Source organism: Glycine soja, chromosome 12, assembly GCF_004193775.1.
Source record: "Glycine soja cultivar W05 chromosome 12, ASM419377v2, whole genome shotgun sequence".
NCBI classification, from domain to species: Eukaryota; Viridiplantae; Streptophyta; class Magnoliopsida; order Fabales; family Fabaceae; genus Glycine; species Glycine soja.
This window is the reverse complement of record NC_041013.1, coordinates 13,723,429-13,747,017: the sequence shown is the minus strand read 5'-3', so window position 1 is coordinate 13,747,017 and position 23,589 is coordinate 13,723,429. Positions and strand designations below refer to the sequence as shown.

Sequence of the window (23,589 nt, the reverse complement as noted above, 5' to 3'; positions counted from 1 at the left end):
TTAGGTTGGTGCCGTTTAGAATTTTCCGTACATAAAAAATGTGGTTCATAGGGCCTCATGATCATGTATTTAGTATTGGTTTTCTTTTTGCCTCCCAAAACTTATTAAGAGCTGCCAATCTGTCACTGTAATATTATTTAGTACATGGTAGATATATATATCAATAGAACTGTCAGCTTACAATTATTTGATGAAACATGTGAGATGTCCTAAGCATATTGACCATTGGATTAGCTACATCACAATGCATGAACAAACATTAGGTTCTCATGCGGTAATTTGTTGGCCATTATCTCTGAAGGTGAGGTGTGGATTCCTATTAATCTTCCTAATCCTTGAAAGAGACATCTGAGACAATACCATGTGATTCTTTCTCCCTCAACATCACGGCAACCAACTGTGGAATTGGATTGCATAGGTCTTATACATTATATATAGACAATTTCTTGGGTTCCAAAGCAACAAAAGCCATCCCATTCGTGAATCGTGAATATATATATATATATATATATATATATATATATATATATATATATATATATATATATATATATCATGTATGATAAATTTATTAATTTTTAAAATTTATATTAACATTGAATTGCGATAGGATAATAATTAAAAATGTTTTACATTAGTAGCACATGACTATCGAATTTACCCACATATATTATTTGTGACTTATGAACATTACTAAAACTAATTACTAAATAAGTTTAAAGGAGTTTTAACTTTATGTAAAAACAAGATCTTTAACTTAAGTTACATGCCAAGATCAAAAAAATAAAATTGATGTTCTGTAATTTTATTTTATTTCTTTTGATTATCTTATGTCGGTTAGTAACTTTTGTTTTCACATGTTGCTGTTTCTGTTTTCTCTTTATTTTTATTGTGAGAAACATTAAAGAATATGACCTTGTTCAATTATTTATGATATAATTTAACATCGGCCTTAATATGAAAATAATTATTTAAAACTCATTAATTACAAATTTGATCATTAGTTGTCAAGAATGAAAAGTAGTTAGTTTTATTTTGTCTTCCATAATTTTAATCGGAGCTGTGTCTATGTACACGTTAAAGTGATAATTGATTTAGGCTCCTCTATCATTCATATATATATATATATATATATATATATATATATATATATATATTATTTGTGACTTATTATCTTAATTTGCATCAATTAATTATAAAATATACTTTAAAATAATTAATTATTATTTTAAAATTACAATTATAAAAAAATAGATTGCAATCAATTAATCGTAACAATCATTATAATTCAATTTAGGGAATCAAAGCTAATAAGCTACACTCACATCATTTTATTAATTTTTGTCACATCAGCATATTTGGTTACGTGTTATTTCATTGTCAATCTCAGGCTTTCACTCCTCAATGATACGTAATGCTTCCAATATTCACTGCTCAAGCAAATGATAAGCTGAAACACCCGCGCATTAGGCAATCCGGGTTCTTTCTGAAATATCCATGAGACGACAATTCAGGTTCCTTTTTCTATCAATAGGGCATTATAGAAACACCCAATTTCAGATGCAATTCACCATTTTTGGGGGGAATATCACGGAATTAAAAGGTTCTATCTTGGAAAAAAATAAAATAAGATAATCTTGTATCTTCTATTTTTGTTTCCTCTCTTCCGTTAAAGTACCGTAATCTTCTATCTTCTATTCTGTATTTATATTTCTATATATTTGTATATTGATATTAAACTTATCGGTATTTTTAAAGATACATATTGAATTTCTATTGCATTCTAGGCTAAAAGCACACTAACTTCATAACTTCACAAGCAAAAATAGTTTATTGTGAGCATCATATTGAACATCATGGAAAGATGGTTGCTCTATTTACGGATACACTAATACTGGTTTGCTGCTACTATATTGCTCTACATATTAGTCGGTTGTTATAATATTGAAATTTACTTTTCATTCAGCCGTCAAATAAATTACTCAATTAATTTATCTATCAAATCCGCGCATCCCACGGATCACTAAGTCTTAAAAGCATGATACAAGCCTATACTTACTTTTGTGAGAGTTTTGACCTTAATTTTGATATACTTACATATATACAGTAGTTTTTAATACATTAAATTAATAAATAAGACAGGTGAGATCAAATAAATATAGAAAAGCAAATAATGCAAATTCACTTTTTAATACACTGTTAAAAAAAACCTGTGGTAGGAGGTCAAATAAACAAAGGAGCAAACAAAACAAATATATAAAAAAATTACAGCAACATGTTTATCCAAGCTTAAAGTAAACTTTACATAAAGGAAAACACACAGAAATCTTCTTTTTTTTCTTGGTCAACAAAACACAAAAATCTCCAAACAGCCTGCGCGAATAATCTAATTGCAGTTCTGCAAATCCGAGAATACTGTTCATGGGGAGAATGTAATTTTCCCAAGTCTGTATCCCTTCCTAGCCATGCCCTCTCACACCCTCTATATATATAATAAAAAGTACAAAAAAATTCGATAACTGAATTATTCTCAAATAACATAAACTAAACTGTATGAGAAAATGATTCACATTCATTTCATACTACCAAATCAAATCTTAAATAAAAAGAAATTAAAAATGTTTTCAACCTAAAACAAGGTCGTCCAAGTTTATAAGAAAATATTAAATAACATAACAAAATAAGATCAACTGTCATATTCAAAATATCATGTGTAATTAAATAAAATTCATGCCCCGATGTCATATCCTATCAAACCAATCCCATAAGAAAGGTTACCCCTCTTCATCTCCAGCATGATCATCATCATGACTTGGCTCACCTGAAACAACATGACATTCAACCCAGACACAAACGCACACCAAGAGTGAGTTATCACATTCCTATATAAATAAAGCATTAAGAGCATATGAGACATGTAAACAATATAGGGCCAAACTTACACATGCAGCATCATCACTTCACAAAAATCATACACAAACGTTCACACTCATTCAAGTCCACACACTTTAGAAACAACACCGAGTCTCAATTTGCAACTCAATGAAAATCAAACACAAGCGTTATGCAATTGATATATTAGACTCAAACCTACATGCAATGTGGTATTATTTTCAATGAAAAATCTCGTCAGACGCTTAGAAGAACATGACAAGATAGGCCACACAATGAGTATGCCAGGTTACTCTCACTAAGTGAAATCATAGGGAGGCCAATAAGGGTTATGCTATTTTGCAAGAATGTTCCAACTATGTGAGATCGACACATGCTTAAAAGAGCACTCAAAATGAGTGTATTTATCCCAAGACAGAAGTCCATTGAGGCCTCTTCCTCCTAATTCTGGTCCAACCCAATCAAAACATATTTTAACACACAGAGTATACCTATAAATTATGCAATACACACAACTACTCAATTATTTTAAAAATCATTTTAACTTGTCACACCTCAAAGTGATTAGACTCGTTGGGTTTACACAATGGAATCCATCATAAAATTTGTCACGCATTAACTCATCACCTTTAAAGAGTCTTAGAATTGTGTAATTGTACAGTTCATAGCTCACAACTCAATGTGTACAAAATCTCAATACACATGTATCTTATAATTCAACACATACTCAATTTATCACATGCACCTTATCATAATCACAATATTATAATCTCAAATCAACATGTTTCACACCTCATGAATCATATACACATCACACAATATTATCATTTACATGGCACAAAATATGTATATATTAAATCGAACTATATTATTTTCAATTAAAAAAAAGTTAATAAATAATTAAACTAAAAAAGCATTAAAAGTATTTATCGTTGAATCTTAATATATTAATTTCCTTCAATTTAATTTTATTACTTGAACTTTTAATTCCTAATTTATTTTAACAATTTATATGCATACATATGTGTTATGATCATCAACACGTAATAAGCCTATGAGATCAAAACATGATAAAGAACACTTCCAACAATCTAATTCTCGCGCTAATATAGTAAATCTTGTCCTATTATTTTCTATAGTTTTATGATTATATCCAATTGATTCAAGAGCAAAGTGCAACCCTGCACATTCGCGTGGTATCATGCATGGAGTATTATATAAAAATCTTTCCAATCATCATCAATAAGCAAAACACGGAGGTTGTCGGTAGTTAATTGAACAATAATATATTAAAATCAAATAGATATCTCGTGACACAAATATACTGAAAGTGCACCCAATTCATGATGATAAAGCAATCAAACGTATAATTTATAGGTACGAGAAACAAGAGAAAGACGCACATTATAATGATAGATAGTTTTTTAAAGCACAAAACAAGGGAATAGATACAATAATTTCATATCGGGATATCAATTGTTCTGTCAAACACAATCAATTCGTGATTAAAAGCATGAGAACAAAATTGAATTTCATAAAACAACCCAAAATAATCAAAAATTGATCCTCTAGGGATCCCTACACATGTTCATCCTAATCTTTAAGGGTGAGTAACTCATCCCTTGTCTTAAGGTAGTCGTTCAAACATTCTCTATTAGTAATGGTGACGTTTCCAGTGCTCTCTAGAGCTCCTCCTCCAATTTTAAGATTCTTGAGCATCAGAGAAAAAGAGAAAAACATAAAAATATCTTGTAAAAACTATTATGATGGTTAAAAGAGTTATTTATATCTCTAACTACTATAAGCCTATTATTTGCTCTATTTTTCCTTATTTTATTATTTTATAAAAAACAATTTATTTTACTCTGATAACTAAATAATTAAATAAACATCCCTTTTTAAAAAAATTCTTTTTAATTAAATAAAAGCCAAATAAATATTTCTTTATTTTCTAAAACTTTATTTATTTTTAAATAAAATCTCTTTTAAATTAATTTCTGAAAAGTGGGGTGTTACAATTAGCATGCTAGAAAGTACAAACAATGTTAATTGAAGTGATATGTTTATATTTTTAAAGAAAAAAGAAGTAAAAATAAAATCCATTGCAGAAAAAAGTATGTTGAATTCTCGGTTGAGGCATAGAGGGTGATTATTGAGTTCAGAATTGCTCAATTTTGATAAACTGTTATTGATGTTAGGAATCTAGGAGGTGACAAAAAGAAAGAAAGAAAGACATTAAATCTGATTCATATATTGGGAATGAAATAGAGAAATCCTAAAATTTATTTGACTATTTGAATGCATAATCCTAAAATTTTGTGAAAATATATATACGAGACAAGGAATAGGATCCACAATATACCTCAATCGGAAATATGATCATAATGTTTACTGCCAACTGAAATATGGGGAATATGAGCTATGTTTGGCCAGTCCACTCCTGTTTCTTTCTCACATCGCTTCTCTAACTCTGGATGGCAGCCAAAAATAGTCAACTATTGCAAACTGGTAAGTCTTAGGCTCATTGGAAGACACGTCAACTTGGAACAGTAAAAAATTAATTCGCAAAGCAAGGGTAGGTTTCCAAAGCAATCAGGCAAGGATTCTAGCTTTGGAAGATCCCTTAATCTTAACACCTTGAGGGAAGTCATATCTTGTAAAGCTTGCAAATCTTCCACCTCTCTGCAATTAGAAATCCACAATTTCCAAAGGCGTTGAAAACCTGGTGACACATTAAACTTATCACAACTAAATACCGTGAGAGAGTCCAACCCTTTCAGCAATACTTCCTCTCCCAAAAATTGAGCACATTCAGTAATTTCAAGATTGGAAAGGCATGGGAACATGTTTTCCCCATACTCCCTTGATAACCTTTTAAAGTTTGGATGATGACGGATGGTCAGATCTTCTAGAGCCCTGAAAACTATTTCCCCATCACAGGACTCCTCATAGAGGTATTCTACGTAATTATTATTTATTGTACCCAAAATCTTTAAAGAAGGCAGTTTCCCCAATAGTGGAAGTTGTAAACAGTTTTCACAATTCAGCAGATTTAAAAGGGTTAAATACTTGAGAGAAGGAGTAGACATCCATTGTGGGAAATGAGCACCTTTGAATTCTTCCACATCTAATCTCCAAAGGTGTTGGATATCAGGTTGGAGCACTTCAAGAATCTCCTCAACATTTTCCTGTAATTCAGAGTCTTCATTTCTATCCCATGACAACCGCAACTTATTCAATTGCTTACTTGACATATTGGCTTCTTTAGCATCCATTAAACTTTTTACATTTCCTAGATGCTTGATGTCAAGATTTCCTTTAAGCTTCATTGGTCCCAATTCTTCCAAACAGAACCCTCTTTCTTTGCCAACAAAGAACTTGGTCAAAATCCTTAGGGAAGTCAGCATCCCTATTTGAGGAGGCAAGCTTGATAGTTCTTGGCAATCACTAAAAGATAGTTGCCGTAGAGCTTTTAAGCATATCAAACTTTTAGGCAACATTTTGAGACGACTGCAACGATCTAATTTCAATATCTGCAAATTCCACAATTTACATAGGAATTCTGGCAAAGTTTCAAAGCCACCACCAGAAAGATTCAAGTACTTTAGATGTTTTAAAAGACCAATTGAAGATGACAACGTTTCACTTTTTACAAAATCAAGCACCCGCAAAGAATGACATTTCAACACATCAGGATGAGGAGAAAGTTGGTCACCATAGTGATCTGGCAATATATAGGTCCTCAGAGATTTGAATAGACGCAACTGCATTGAATCAGTCGATTCCTTATGTACATTCCACATTGACCTATGATCTGAGAGATGAAGTATTCTTTCAGGCAAAGTAGTTATAAATTTGTTTTCTGTAATGCAACAAACATCTTCTGTAATAGATTGTGCAAGATCATGAACAAGATCATGCATCTTAAACCTTGTAACGTTGCCAAATTCATCTGTCTCAACATCTTGAAAAAATGATCTCCAATATAATTCATTCCACACTCCATCACCAACATCTTCAGCATCTAATCTTTCATCAGATGAAATGAATCCGTTAGCCATCCAAAGTTCAATTAAATATTGCTTCCCTATGTTTTCATCTTTGGGAAATATTGCGCAATAAGCAAAACATTGCCTGTGCTCAATTGGTAGGTTCAAGTAACTCAATCTTAGGACAGGAATAATGGAGTTTTCATTGTGTGATAACTCCAAAAGGTTGCTTTCCTTAACATTGAGCCACTCATTCTTGTTTCTCTTGAAGCGTAAAGTACCTCCTAGTGCTTTTGCAGCAAGAGGCACTCCGCGACACTTCTGTACTATCTCCTTCCCTATGTCTTCAAGCTCTACTTGTTCTTGTTCATTCAGTCCAAAGGCTTGGTGCTTAAACAATTCCCAACAATATTTGTCGGGTAGAACCGGTAACTGGTGAGTAGGTATTGTTCCCATGGTTGTTGCAACCTTTGATTGACGAGTGGTGACTAAAATGCAAGCACCCTTGGCCCCACAAGCCAGTACAGATTTCAACATCTTCCAATTCTCTTGGTTATCATCCCAGATGTCATCTAAAACAAGCAAATACCTTTTTCTTTGAAGAATATCTTGAAGTCTTTTTCTTTTTGAACCTAGATCCAAATTTTTGCAGGCACGCCCAGATGCTGCTTCGATGATAGCTTTCGTCATTCTCTCCAAACTAAAATCTCCTGAAACACATACCCAAATTCTTAACTCAAAGTGGTTGACTACCTTCTCTTGATTGAAGATGAATTGGACAAGTGTTGTTTTTCCAAGTCCACCTAGACCAACTATTGGATAGACGGATAAATCCTCAAAATGAGAAGCATCATGAATCAAAAAAGTCTAAAATTCTATCCGTATCTTCTTCTCTTCCGTAGAATTTTGGTTCAGTGATGAGAGAGACACTTTGGCGCCACTCAGGGACTCCACTTCTTCTCTCACGAACCATGTTAGTCAAATGAAACTTAGTCCTTTCTTCAACAATTTCCATTAATCTATCACTTACTCTTTTTATTTTCTTAGCAATTTTGCAGCGGAAAACAACATGCTTGGGATGAAAAGAGGATAAGCAAGAGCATTGTACCTTGTCTGATGGACCACACTTGACCCCTTGGTACTCCAACCCCAAACCTTCATAGGAACACTTGTCAATGATTTCATCCAGGATGTGAGCTGCATGTTTTAGCTTTTCCAGCCAATCTTTTATAGCTCTGTTTGAGAATTGTTTCTCCTCAGCATCTTCAAGTGTTGCCTTGATTGTAGTCAACAAGCTGGAAAGCTTTTCCAAGTTTTGATCAAAACCCAGAAATAGTAGCAACTCCTTTTGAACAAGTGAGTTCAAATTCCCAAGCAAAGTTTCGAGGACAAACTCAACCATATTGTAACTCTGCAAGATTTAAATGCAAGAAGGATTGTATGAAACAACTGTTGAAATATAAACTTGATTTGGGCCTAAATTAATTATTTGGTTCCTTGGACTTAGTTATTTTGGGCTTAAGTAATTATGGGTCATGTTTCTAGAGAATTCTTGTAGTGTTTGGAGTGTCTAGATATTTCTTATGGTTTTAATATTCTCTAGAATACTCTTTGGATCTCTAGAGTTGAGAACTCTCTAGAATTAGTGTGTCTAGAGTTCTCCTTAGAGTAGTATAAATAGAGATGTAATCCTACACATTTGTATCAAGCAAAAATACAAAGTTCTCTCCTCCATAAAGAATTCTCCTTCCTATCAAGTTTCTATTCAAAGTCTCCAATATTCCTAAACACTTTTCCTAAACATAAAAAGCCTTATTTCCAACAAAGTGGTATCAGAGCTTCAAGATCCTCAAAAGATGGCGAATGGAGGTTTTCCTTTCCAAATGCCGATGCTCACAAAGAACAACTATGATAATTGGAGTATCAAGATGAAGGCGCTACAAGGAGCTCAAGATGTGTGGGATATCGTAGAGAATGGCTTCGAGGAGCAAGATGAAGCCTCGCTAAGCCAAGGTGTAAAGGAGACGTTGAAGGAGTTAAGAAAGAGAGACAAGAAAGCTCTCTTTCTCATTTATCAATCGGTGGATGAAGATACATTTGAGAAGATATCCAACGCAACGACGGCCAAAGAAGCATGGGATAAGCTTCAAACTTGCAACAAAGGAGTTGAGCAGGTAAAAAAGATTCGTCTTCAAACTTAGAGGTGATTTTGAGCGTTTGTTTATGGAGGAGTCCGAGTCAATTTCTGATTATTTTTCTCGAGTATTGGCCGTAGTCAATCAACTTAAAAGAAATGGTGAAGATGTTGATGAGGTGAAGGTCATGGAAAAAATACTTCGAACTTTAAATCCAAGTTTTGACTTCATTGTTACCAACATTGAAGAAAACAAGGATTTAAAGACCATGACTATTGAGCAACTCATGGGTTCCTTACAAGCATACGAAGAAAAACAAAAGAGAAAAATTAAACAAAACGAGGCTACGGAGCAACTACTACAACTCAACGAAAAGGAAGCAAACTATGCAAATTACAAGAGCCAAAGAGGACAAGGTCGCGGCCAAGATCGTGGACGTGGAAGAGGACATGGAGGAGAAGGAAGAGGTGGTTACAACAACCACTCCAACAAATTCAATAATGGAGAAAGAAGTTGGAATCCACAAGTGACAAGAGGTTGTGGAAGAGGAAATTCATGGTCAAGGTATGACAAATCACAAATCAAGTGCTTCAATTGCAACAAGATTGGTCACTACGCATCCGAGTGTAGATTCTCGAAGAAGGTTGAAGAGAAAGCTAACTTTGTAGAAGAAAAAGGCGGAGAAGAAGAAACTTTGCTATTCGCGTGCCAAAACAAATTTGAAGAGAAAAGAAACAAGTGGTACCTCGACACCGGCGCAAGCAACCACATGTGCGGCGATAAAAGCATGTTCGTGGAGATCAATGAAGCGGCAACTGGCGATGTCTCATTTGGAGACGACTCAAAGATACCAGTCAAAGGCAAAGGTAAAATTCTCATATGTTTGAAGAATGGGAGTCATCAATTCATATCCAATGTCTACTATGTGCCTAACATGAAGAATAATATTTTGAGCTTGGGACAATTATTAGAGAAAGGCTATGACATCCATTTGAAAGAACATAGTCTTTTCTTAAGAGATTGTAGACATAACTTGATTGCTAAGGTGCCTATGTCAAAGAATAGAATGTTCCTCTTGAACATTCAAAATGATGTGGAAAAGTGTCTCAAGGCTTGCTATACCGACTCTTCGTGGCTATGGCATCTACGGTTCGGGCACCTCAACTTCGACGGTCTAGAACGTTTAGCGAAGAAGGAGATGGTGAGAGGCTTGCCTAGCATCAACCACCCAGACCAACTTTGCGAAGGATGTCTAATTGGGAAGCAATTTCGTAAAAGTTTTCCAAAGGAATCAACAACAAGAGCAACAAAGCCACTAGAGCTCATACACACCGATGTCTGTGGACCAATCAAACCCAATTCATTTGGTAAGAATAATTACTTTCTCCTCTTTATTGATGATTATTCCAGAAAAACCTGGGTTTATTTCTTGAAGGAGAAATCAGAAGTGTTTGAAAACTTTAAGAAGTTCAAAGCCCTCGAAGAGAAAGAAAGTGGTCTTTCCATCAAGGCCATGAGATCTGATCGAGGAGGAGAGTTCACTTCAAATAAGTTCAACAAATATTGTGAAGACCATGGAATTCGTCGCCCACTGACAGTGCCAAGATCGCCACAACAAAATGGAGTAGCAGAGAGAAAGAACCGGACCATACTTAACATGGTGCGAAGCATGCTCAAAAGCAAGAAGATGCCGAAGGAGTTTTGGGCTGAAGCAGTGGCATGTGCAGTTTACCTAACAAATCGTTCCCCAACAAGAAACGTGCATGAGAAGACACCACAAGAAGCATGGAGTGGAAGGAAGCCGGGGATCTCTCACCTCAAAGTGTTTGGAATCATTGCCTATACCATGTTCCAGACGAAAAGAGGACAAAGCTCGATGATAAAAGTGAGAAGTACGTGTTTGTGGGTTACGACTCAAGATCCAAGGGATACAAGCTCTATAATCCAAATAGTAGAAAGATCGTCATAAGTCGCGACGTGGAGTTCGACGAAGAAGATTGTTGGGATTGGAGTGTTCAAGAAGATAAGTATGATTTTCTTCCTTATTTTGAAGAAGATGATGAAATTGAACAACCAATCATAGAGGAACATATTACACCACCTGCCTCATCGACACCAAGGCTGGATGAAACAAGTTCAAGTGAGAGGACACCGCGACTAAGGAGCATTGAAGAGATTTATGAGGTAACCACAAACCTAAACGACATTAACCTCTTTTGTCTTTTTGGTGATTGTGAGCCTCTAAGCTATCAAGAAGCAGCGGAAAACATAAAGTGGAAAGACGCCATGGACGAAGAAATCAAGTCAATCACGAAGAATGATAGTGGGAACTTACTACACTTCCACGAGGACACAAAGCAATCGGAGTAAGATGGGTGTACAAGGCAAAGAAGAATGCTAAAGGAGATGTGGAGAGATACAAAGCAAGATTGGTGGCTAAAGGCTATAGTCAAAGACAAGGAATTGACTATGATGAGGTATTTGCTCCTGTTGCTCGTCTTGAAACTATTAGACTGATCATTTCTTTGGCAGCCCAAAATAAATGGAAGATCTATCAAATGGATGTGAAGTCAGCCTTCTTGAATGGTTTTCTCGAAGAAGAAGTTATATTGAGCAACCACTGGGCTATGAAGTAAAAGGGCAAGAAGAAAAAGTCTTGAAGTTGAAGAAGGTGTTGTACGGTCTCAAGCAAGCACCGAGAGCTTGGAATGTTCGAATCGACAAGTACTTTCAAGACAAGAATTTCATCAAGTGTCCATATGAGCATGCACTCTATATCAAAGCGCAAAGTGGAGATATTTTGATTGTGTGTTTGTATGTAGATGACTTGATCTTTACAGGGAACAATCCAAGCATGTTCGAAGAGTTCAAGAAAGATATGTCAAATGAATTTGAGATGACGGATATAGGGCTCATGGCATATTATCTTGGCATCGAAGTAAATCAAGAAGACAAAGGAATTTTCATCACCCAAGAAGGCTATGCCAAAGAAGTCCTTAAGAAGTTCAAGATGGAAGACGCCAATCCAGTTGACACCCCGATGGAATGTGGTAGCAAGTTGAGCAAGCATGAAAAAGGAGAGAATGTGGATCCAACTCTTTACAAAAGTTTGGTTGGAAATTTACGTTACTTGACATGTACAAGGCCGGATATTCTCTATGCTGTAGGAGTAGTAAGTCGCTACATGGAAGCTCCAACCACAACTCACTTCAAGGCGGCAAAGAGAATCCTTCGATACATCAAAGGTACAACAAACTTTGGCTTGCACTATTACTCTTCTAACAATTATAACATTGTTGGCTATAGTGATAGCGATTGGAGTGGAGACTTGGATGATAGAAAGAGCACTACTGGTTTTGTGTTCTTTATGGGAGATACTGCTTTCACTTGGATGTCAAAGAAGCAACCAATAGTCACACTATCAACTTGTGAAGCCGAGTATGTCGCTGCCACATCATGCGTTTGTCATGCAATTTGGCTAAGGAACTTGTTGAAAGAGATAAAAATGCCACAAGAAGAACCTATGGAAATATGTGTTGACAATAAATCAGCACTCGCTTTGGCAAAGAATCCAGCCTTTCATGAAAGAAGTAAGCACATTGACACCCGTTACCACTTCATAAGAGAATGCATTGAGAAGAAGGAGGTAAAGTTGAAGTATGTGATGTCTCAAGATCAAGCTGCCGACATTTTCACAAAGCCACTCAAGTTGGAAACTTTCGTGAAGCTAAGGAGTATGCTTGGAGTCACAAATCAAGTTTAAGGGGGGATGTTGAAATATAAACTTGATTTGGGCCTAAATTAATTATTTGGTTCCTTGGACTTAGTTATTTTGGGCTTAAGTAATTATGGGTCATGTTTCTAGAGAATTCTTGTAGTGTTTGGAGTGTCTGGATATTTCTTATGGTTTTAATATTCTCTAGAATACTCTTTGGATCTCTAGAGTTGAGAACTCTCTAGAATTAGTGTGTCTAAAGTTCTCCTTAGAGTAGTATAAATAGAGATGTAATCCTACACATTTGTATCAAGCAAAAATACAAAGTTCTCTCCTCCATAAAGAATTCTCCTTCCTATCAAGTTTCTATTCAAAGTCTCCAATATTCCTAAACACTTTTCCTAAACATAAAAAGCCTTATTTCCAACAACAACAAGGGCGATGATTAACAAAGACAAAGTTTTGTGTGGGCTTCAGATTTCAAAAGGTTGGCTACTAATGAAGCAATAATGGAATAACTTGTAAGCAAGCCAAGTTTTCTCAAACCAGCAAGGCAGGGATCACTTATGATGCAATCTTGGAATAGTATATAGATGCAGAAGCATCTTCAACAACTTTAGAGTACTATTCTTGTAGATGAGTAATTTGCTGATTCTGGTTTTGATTTACCAGTCACCCAAACAAAAAAAATGATCCAAGTAATTTCACAAAGAAAAAGTAAATTACACAAAGAAAAACTATCAATAGAAAGAAAAGAAAGAATGGAAAAAAAATTCCATGTGTTTTCTCAAGTAAAATATATTTTTTAAAAAAAAAGGTTATTTAAGAACGGGCTTTGTAAATTGGTACATACATATGCTGTTTTGGTCTGTGTTAAAATCACATTTGGAATATATAAGCTGGCTTTGCATTTTTACACACACACACACACACATATATATATATATGTAAAATAAAATGTGATTTTAAATGTAACAGAAAAGAAAGAAAATTCTCTTTCAGATGCCTTATTCTTATTCTTGATTAGTAGAGCTTGTTGTTAAAGGTTCTGTATATTGGTCCGTTCAGATCTACTTGTATGTTTTGTTCTTTTTTGTGTGTATTTTTTTATAAAACTATAGTTATCTGATTCTTTGTTGAAAATATCTTTCTGTATTATATGGGTTTGAATCCAAAAACAGTCTCTTTGCATATGCAAGGGTAAGGCTGCGTTAAACGATCCTCCCCGTACCTTTGTATAGCATGGAGCCTCCGAACACTTGGGCATGTTAGTATTATTTGAGATTCGTGTTCTTCCGGAAGTATGTGAGATTTTAGTTTTGACTGATGATATTTTCTATAATAATTAATGTTTAGATAGTTTATGAAGTGTTTCATAACTTTTAATTGGTAGAAGTATTATTTCCGGATATGGAATATTTAGTAATAGGCATTAGTTGTAGATATACTTAATCTTTCAAATCTTTCCTTTTCCTTTTCCTTTCCTTTTTCTTGTTATTGTTCTTTTGTTGATGGCTTCTGATCCATTTTTTTTGAACGACATTATTATGTGTAAATATATTTTGACAGTTGTTTGTAGTTATGCTTTGCTTTTGGTTTAAGGCTGCTAGGAATCTATGGGGCATTGGCTTCTTGGTTGCTCAATCAAAAGTTTATTTGGAAAGACAGGTAGTTTTCTATATGTTGATATGGGGGCAAGACATTTGTGAAAATTTAAGTGAATAAGTGGTTGAATCGGATTTGTTTCTCAAGGAAAAAGATTAAGAACTAATTCTTTTTCAGTGAACACCATAATTTAGACGTGACATCCTGGCATGAGTTGACTATATCACAAAAGAAGAAAAAATTATTTTTAACATTTTTTGGTTCAGCTTATTTTTGCATCGTTGTATGCTTAATTTTAAGTGATTCCTATGCTTTACTTGTGTTGGAGAGGAATGTTGTAGACGCAATACTTTTCAGTATAGTGGTAAGTAAAGAATAAGGATATGTTTGTGACAGATGTATGCAGAGTGGTTTTTTCTCATGTCGTGAGAGTTTGTGTTTAGACCTCTCTGGGGTTGGATATTGGGCAGAAAGTTCTCCAAAGGAAGTCATATGTTTAAGAAAGGGACTTGGGTTGAAAGAGAAGTATGAAGCAAGAAAGGCTTCAATGACATTCATGGAACTCAACAAATATAATTTAACACAGGGACAGCTAGGTTTGCTACAGTAGAATAATTGAGGCACAGCAATTAAAACAAAGAAAGGGTTGAATTTGGTGAATGGTGAATCTTTTAGGCTATAAGGTTCTGTTCTGTAAAAACAAACACCCTTTTGGACCAGCCTACTCAGCTCAGTGAAATTGCCACCTCATTTCTTAACAATAATCACTTGCAAATTGCATAGTTACAACATGCAGATAAGTATATTTTTATCTATTAACAACTGCATTTACATAGTATTTCGTTACTAGCAAAAATATTTTTTAATTATAAATTATTATATTTTTCATTTACAGAACAGTACCATTCATTAAACTTTGTAAATTTGATTTTAATGTTCTGGTGATTTTCCCCGCAGATGGTGGCTTTAGTTAATTAGTACTTAACTCTGATGCTTTTTTGTTTGACCTCACTTTTTGCTTTTCTAAACAGACACTAGCTAACTGCATAATTTATTTAGAGCATGTAAAAGTACTTTTGTGTCAATAAGCGATTGCAATAAAAAAGTATTTTGTTTTATTACTACCAAAAAAATTTAAAAATTATTATTTATTACATTGACAACGAATTACTTTTGTGAAATTTTTTATATTTGATTTTGAAACAGGTATTGTTTTTATAAACTGCTATGAAGCATGGTTTGTGCAGTTCTGCTGGTTCTTCATGCAGATAGTGGCTTTAGTTAATGCTCACTTCTGATGCTTTGTTATTTGACTTCTCTTTTATCCTTTTTTTTTAATCTCATTAAAGTGCTCTAAAAGTATTGATTAAAAATAAAAAATATTTTTATATTAGAAATGGTATATAGTAGTAGTGATTGAGAGTTAGTGTAAGAGAATTATTAGGCGCAAGAATCAATTGATACAAAGTTATTCTAATTTAACTATTGCGTCAAGTTTGAATCTATATAAAACCTTATTAAATATTTGAAGGAGAACTTTACCAAGAATACATGTGATCTCTGTTAAAAAAACTCGAAGGTCACTTTAGAAACATTTTTCTACAAAAACCGTTTATTTTTTGCTACATAATAAGTATAACATAACACTAATACCATTAGATAATTATATTGGTAAGCCAATCCAACTACTATAACGCTACGTGCTGATTCTTAAACCAATCAACACTTTCTTTCAAAGTTCTATCATGTTTCAATGAAAAAGGATTTTATATATAGCTGTTATGCCAAATAGCTTGTTATAATTGGAATAGTTATTTGGCACCATGGGGTCACAACAGAAGACACAATATAAAGGTCAATTGAGATGGGACTTCCATTGTACAGCTCACAGATTGAGATGTACCAGAGATACATGTTCATGTAGCACTGTTATTTGATAATTCATCTGTTTCCGTAAAAGGTATACCATTGGGAGAATGAATTTAATTTTTGGATGATAGTGTGATAAAAAATACCACTAGCTCTTTCATTAATCCCATCCCAAATTAATATATTCAAGTTCCTCTTGTTCCTTGAAAAATACCACTCTTTTGAGCAGTGTATTTGAAGCACGTGCGTGTAAGCTATTATATGCCGTGAAATAATAGAAATCAAGTCTTTTTTTTTTTCCAGCAGCCAAACTCCTACTAGTGTCTATAGTTCTTATTGTAGAGGAAAGTAAACAATGTAATTGACAAACAAACACATAGCAATTGAATTCGATGTCATTAATAAAAAATTGGTAATCTTTACAATTAGGTTGAGAAGATGCCTATTGCATAAAATGTCTACTAAATAAGTCAGTGTCTCCAACAGTGCGAGATTTATTGTCCATTCAAGTGAGAAGTTATATGTTGGAAAACATCTTCACTTCAAGGAATTGTGAGACCACCCATGGAATGATCATATCCAAACTCTTCCTCAGCTTGACTCAACAAGTCCTGGAATGAAGGTAGGTTCAAGTATGATATGGCAATGATGAACCGCTTTTGATGCCCGTCGAATAGAAGGTAAACGGAAACCCATTTTTCTGCTTGATTGAAGGAAGAAGAACAATCACAAATTTTCTAAGAATGAATATAAATTTTGAAGCTTGAGGATTGCAACTGCTTGTGTTGTTTGTGAAGACCGAGGATAGTGTATATATAGTTTTTAAGATTCTGTAGAAACCCATTCCCATAGAAAATGACTGGTAAAGAAAGGAGGGCATACACATGAGATATCACATGGTGTTGTCTTCAGTAACTCTATTAAGGATAAGAGGTGAAGACGTGTGTAACCAAATGAGACGTGCCTAAGTGAAACCTAATGTTAATTCATGCATTAATTGGTAGTCCATATTTTTGTAAACATGCTGTGAACATGTTTTTCTTCTTATTATATTGAAGTACCGGTGGAAAGTAATTTCAGGCTGATGAATTATAAGGCAATGGATAGTGAGAGATCATATATCATTTTATTTCTGAGGTTTGAGATTATACACGCGAAAGTCCTCCAAGGCAATACAATTTGCCCTTTATGAGTCTTGTCTTATAGTCCTCCCACATCTCTCTCTCTCTCTCTCTCACACACACACACACACACACATATATTCATGGATGCAAGCATTTCGGACAACAGAAGTCATTTACATCCTAAAGCATTTAGAGTTCAAAAACTTGCATCTTATTCACAAGTCTTTTCTCACATTCTCTTCGCTAGTCTCAACTCATAAAACAACAATGGGTTTTTGCTTACCTGGCATCAGGAAGACATCGGTTGCTGAAAACAAATTAGCACCTTCAAAAGCCGTGGAGGTGCCAAAGGCTACCTTGCAGTCTATGTTGGAGAGAAAATGAAGCGGTTTGTTATCCCATATCATGCTTGAGCAAACCTTCCTTTCATGATATGTTGAATCAAGCTGAGGAAGAATTCGGGTATGAGCACCCAATGGGTGGTCTCACAATACCATGTAAGAAGGATGAGTTCCTAACTGTCGCCTGTCATTTGAATGACCTGTAAATCATGCTAATGGAGACACAGACAGATAAGATGAGGCAAATTTGAACAGAAGCTGTTTTCTTTTATTGTAAGGATTTTCTGTTTTGTACAGAAGTTGAAACCTGTTTCCTGAATGAGAATGCAACACAAGACATTGTTTAATAGCTTTTTGCTTTTGCCAAATCTCAATGTAGTTTAATATATACAACAGTATCACTATCAAATTTAACTTATTGATATATATCAGCATGATCAGACTGTCAGCTAATTATAAATATTAGGGATTAATTGCAGTAATTCTGTTGGAGATATTAAGCAACCTTCATAAGCTTGTTAATTACTACTTCCCTAATGTATTTTCATGTGTGTCCATGATCCCAACAAGAAACCCGCAACGCATTTTCCTGCTATGCTTTATGCATTGTATGGTCATAGTTTCAACTTATATCTAATAGAAAGAAGTTATGTAAAATTATTGGTTCGTTCACTTCTCCCCATATAGGGTTAGAGATAATGAGCCATACCATTTGTGACTCGTATAAGAGAAAGCTTTTGTCACAAGAGTAGTCTACGTCTATTCAAGGAAGAAAATAAACCTTGAAGCTAAGTCTAATTTTATTTTGCACTTTCTTTGTCAGGAAAATTTCCTTGTGTGTTTATAGGGCGATGCACAGATCAAAATTTTAATTTCGTATGTATAATTACTAATTGAATATGTTCTGTTTCTCCTAAGTAATTTTATCCCTCTTTGGTCCTAGGGAAAATACTTCTGCAATACCCTTCTTAGGAATCAAGTGTGTTCTAATACTGATTTGAAATTTATCATAACTGTTGAAGATATACTTTTGTAACTGCATAATATTCTATTTTTTAATTTTTAAAATAGGATTTAGTAAATAAGTTGATTTCCTATATTTTAGGACTAAGTCAGTTTTAATGGATTAGCCTAGTCAATAAGTGGTTCCTATCTTTAAGGAGCAAGTTAGTTTTAATATTCTGTTTTGCTAATATCTTGTTATCTAATTAGTTTATCTTTTGTTATTTATTGTATCGCTGCTGAGAACAATTTGAATCAGAATAGAATAATTCTATTTCCTCTGCATACGCATTGTCTCTCTTCTCTCCTCTGTTTTTTATAATTTCCTCCACAAAACCAACAATAACAAAGTCTCGTTTTTTAACAGAATTCAACCTATCTGGCACATACAGAGAGAAGGCGAGATTGAAACATGTTAAGAACATGCTTTAGGACTAAAACATGTCCACATTCTGATTATGTTATTTTTATTTGTTATTGTTTTCCTAGTCTTAAGGTGTCAGTTAGGAAGTTTTAGGTTCTTTGTTATCTCTGTTTGCGTTCATGGCTTATTTTTAGGAACATGCTGTTAGTGGGTAGTTATTCTTCAAGCTTTATAAATTGTACTGTTTCTATTTTAAAAGATAAATTTTTCCGTCTTCTCCTTCAATACATGCTTTTGTTCTCTGTTAAGCAAGTATTGTTTTCTTATTTCCTCTTGAAAAATTTCCAACAATTGGTATCTAGAGCCCTTTTCTTACGGGACCTATAGAATGGACTCTGAAGCAAGTTTTTCCCAAGCAGCACTTCCAGTTTTCAATGGGGAAAACTGTGATCTTTGGGCCGTCAAAATGGAGGCTTACCTAGAAGCTTTGGATATGTGGGAAGCTGTAGAAGAGGAGTATGAAGTCCTTCCGCTGCCGAAAAATCCCACCATGGCCCAGATCAAGAATCATAAGGAGAAAAAAACCCGAAAAGCAAAGGCAAAATCATGCCTTTTTGCTGGTGTCTCTACAACCATCTTTACTAGGATCATGACTCTCAAATCGGCAAAAAAAATTTGGGACTATCTAAAGCAGAATATGTTGGAGATGAAAGAATTCGAAGCATGCAGGTGCTTAACTTAATGAGGGAATTTGAACTTCAAAGGATGAAAGAGTCTAACACAATCAAGGAATACTCCGACAAACTGCTGGGCATTGCCAACAAGATAAAGCTATTGGGTAGTGATTTTGCAGATTCCAAAATTGTTGAGAAAATTCTGGTAACGGTGCCAGAGAGGTACGAAGAATCTATTGCTTCGTTGGAGAACACAAAGGATCTGTCTAAAATTACTTTTTCAGAAGTGCTACATGCCTTCCAAGCCCAAGAGCAGCGAAGATTGATGAGGGAAGATCATGCTATTGAAGGTGCTCTTTTAGCCAAGAGCCAACAAGCAAAAAACTACAAGAAGAATCATCCAGTGAGCAGTCAAAGCAGTGCAAACAATTACAACAAAGGAAAGGGTGAAAAGAAAAGTTACCCACCATGTCAGCATTGTGGCAAAATGGGTCATCCTCCATTTAGATGTTGGCAGAGACCTGATGCTAAATGCATCAGGTGCAATCAAATGGGACATGAAGCAGTCATATGCAAGAGCAAAAATCAGCAGCAAGAGGAAGAAGCTAAAGTTGCTGATCAGGAGGAGGAGGAGGAGGATCAACTCTTTGTGGCCACGTGTTTTGCAAGCAGTGAATAGAGTGAAAGTTGGCTGATTGACAGTGGTTGCACAAATCATATGACCAATGACAGAGAGCTTTTCAAAGATTTAAAGCCAACCAACATCACCAAAGTCAGAATAGGTAATGGTGATTATATTTCAGTTAAAGGAAAGGGGACTGTTGCAATAGCAAGCGGCTCAGGTACAAAGTTTATTCCTGATGTCCTTTTTGTACCCGAAATTCAACAAAATTTGTTGAGTGTTGGCCAACTAATTGAAAGAGGCTTCAAAGTTTCTTTTGAAGACAATTTTTGCCTGATTAGAGATGTAGCTAGTCAGGATATCTTTAAAATCAAAATGAAAGGAGAAAGTTTTGCTCTAAATCCGTTGGAGGAAGAGCAAGTTGCTTTTCCAATCAAAGAAAATATCACAGAAGTTTGGCACAAAAGGCTCGGGCATTATCACCACCAAGGGCTACTGCAAATGAAGTCCAAGAAAATGGCAGCTGATTTTCCAGAACTTGATGATCACGTACCAACATGCAAGGCGTGTCTATTTGGAAAGCAAAAAAGGAAGGTATTTCCGAAGTCAGGAAAAAGAGCCACTTGTAAGCTGCAGTTAGTCCACACAGATATATCTGGACCTCAAAAAACTCCTTCATTAGCGGGTAATCGATATTATGCTGCTTTTATTGATGATTTCACAAGAATGTGTTGGATTTTTTTCTTATAATTCTAGTCAGAAGTGGCTGGAGCTTTTTGGAAGTTCAAAAAGGCAATAGAAAATCAAAGTGGCAAACAAATTCAGATTCTAAGATCTGATAATGGCATTGAGCATCAGCTAACGACTCCCTATACTCCACAATAGAATGGGGTGAGTGAAAGGAGAAACAAATACATCCTAGAGATGACTAGGTGTATGTTGCATGAAAAAAATCTACCCAAGAAGTTTTGGGCAGAAGCAGCTCAAACGGCTGTTTTCTTGCAAAACAGACTCCTCTCAAAAGCAGTTAAGGATCAAACACCATATGAGGCTTGGTATGGTTATAAACCATCTCTAAATTTTCTCAAAATATTTGGATGTTTGTGTTTTACTCATGTTCCACAGAACAAGCGTGACAAGCTTGATAAAAGAGCATCACCAGGCATTTTTATAGGCTATAGCACTGTTAGCAAAGCCTATAAAATTTTTCAGCCACAAACTGGAAGCATTGTTGTTAGCAGAGATGTTCACTTCATAGAAGATGAAGAGTGGAACTGGGATGAGGTAAAGAAGAAGGATCAAACTGTGGAAGACCTACAGCTTAACTCTCTTGCTTCAAGAACCGAAGAAGAAGAGGATTGGCAGAGTGAATTGGTAGACGATGCCCCTGCAAGAGGAACTAGACCACTCTCTGATATTTATGAGAGGTGCAATATTGCCGTTTGTGAACCTGTAGATTTTGGAGCAGCAAAGAAAGATCAAAATTGGATGGCTGCAATGAAGGAGGAATTGTCTATGATTGAGAAAAACAGAACATGGGAATTGGTTGATCGACCCCAAGATAGAAAGGTGATTGGAGTCAAATGGGTATACAGAACCAAGCTAAATGCTGATGGTTCTATCAACAAACACAAGGCAAGACTTGTTGTGAAAGGCTATGCTCAAATCTTTGGCGTGGATTACTCAGACACCTTCGCACCAGTTGCTCGTTTGGACACCATAAGGATTTTGCTTGCTGTAGTTGCTCAAATGAATTGGAAAGTGTATCAACTTGATGTAAAATCAGCATTTTTAAATGGTGTTTTACATGAAGAAATTTACGTTGAACAGCCTGAAGGTTTTCTGAAAAATGAAGAAAAGGACAAGGTGTATCTTCTCAAAAAGGCTCTTTATGGGCTGAAACAAGCTCCACGAGCTTGGTACAGCAAGATAGATGACCATTTGCTGAGCATCGATTTTAAAAAAAACTTGTCTGAAGCCACTCTTTATGTTAAACATTGGAGCAATGAAGTTCTGATGATTTCACTTTATGTTGATGATCTTTTGGTGACAGGAAATAATGCAGGGATGATTCAGGAATTCAAACAAGAAATGATGAAGGTTTTTGAGATGACAGATCTCGGGTTAATGACCTTCTTTCTTGGATTGGAAATTAAGCAGGCTGAGTATGAAGTCTTCATCTGCCAGAAGAAGTATGTCAAGGAAATTTTGAAGAAGTTTAACTTTCAGGAATGCAAGGAAGTAAGCACTCCTATGGATCAAAAGGAAAAGCTGTGTAAGGAAGATGGAGCTGATAAAGCTGATGAGAGATATTTCAGAAGTTTGATTGGTTGCTTGATGTATCTTACTGCAACACGTCCTGATATTTTAAATGCTGTAAGCATTTTGTCCAGGTTTATGCACAATGCAAGCGAATTACATCTCAGAGCTGCTAAGAGAATAATTCGATATGTCAAAGGCACAAGTGATTTTGGTGTTAAGTTCACATGGAGCAAAGAATTTAAGCTGGTGGGTTTCTCTGACAGTGACTGGGGAGGTTCCATTGATGATATGAGAAGTACATCAGGCTACTATTTTACTCTTGGATCTAGTGTTTTCTCATGGAGCTCGAAGAAGCAAGAGACCGTGGCTCAATTCACTGCTGAAGCAGAATTTATTGCTGCAACAGCTGCTGTTAATCAAGCTTTGTGGCTGAGGAAGATTTTAATGGATCTAAATCTGGAGCAGAAAGAAAGCACCAAGATTTTTGTTGATAATCAAGCTGCGATTTCTATCTCCTATAATCCTGTGTTTCATGGAAAAACCAAGCATTTCAACATAAAGTTGTTTTTCTTAAGAGAAGTGCAGAAAGAAGGACTTGTGACTTTGGTTTATTGCAAGTCTGAAAATCAGCTGGCAGATTTGCTTACAAAGCCACTCCCAGTCAGTAGGTTTGAGTTTCTAAGGGAAAAAATTGGAGTTTGCAAGGAGGAGTGTTAAGAACATGCTTTAGGACTGAAACATGTCCACATTCTGATTATGTTATTTTTATTTGTTATTGTTTTCCTAGTCTTAAGGTGTCAGTTAGGAAGTTTTAGGTTCTTTGTTATCTCTATTTGCGTTCATGGCTTATTTTTAGGAACATGCTGTTAGTGGGTAGTTATTCTTCAAGCTCTATAAATTGTACTGTTTCTATTTTAAAAGATAAATTTTTCTGTCTTCTCCTTCAATACATGCTTTTGTTCTCTGTTAAGCAAGTATTGTTTTCTTATTTCCTC

At 35.1% G+C, this 23,589-nt stretch overlaps 1 pseudogene; it reads right to left on the bottom strand.

Moving 5' to 3' along the window:
- Window positions 1-5,484: 5,484 nt before the first annotated feature.
- LOC114378776 lies at window positions 5,485-8,283 on the bottom strand (annotated as a pseudogene).
- Window positions 8,284-23,589: the final 15,306 nt, after the last annotated feature.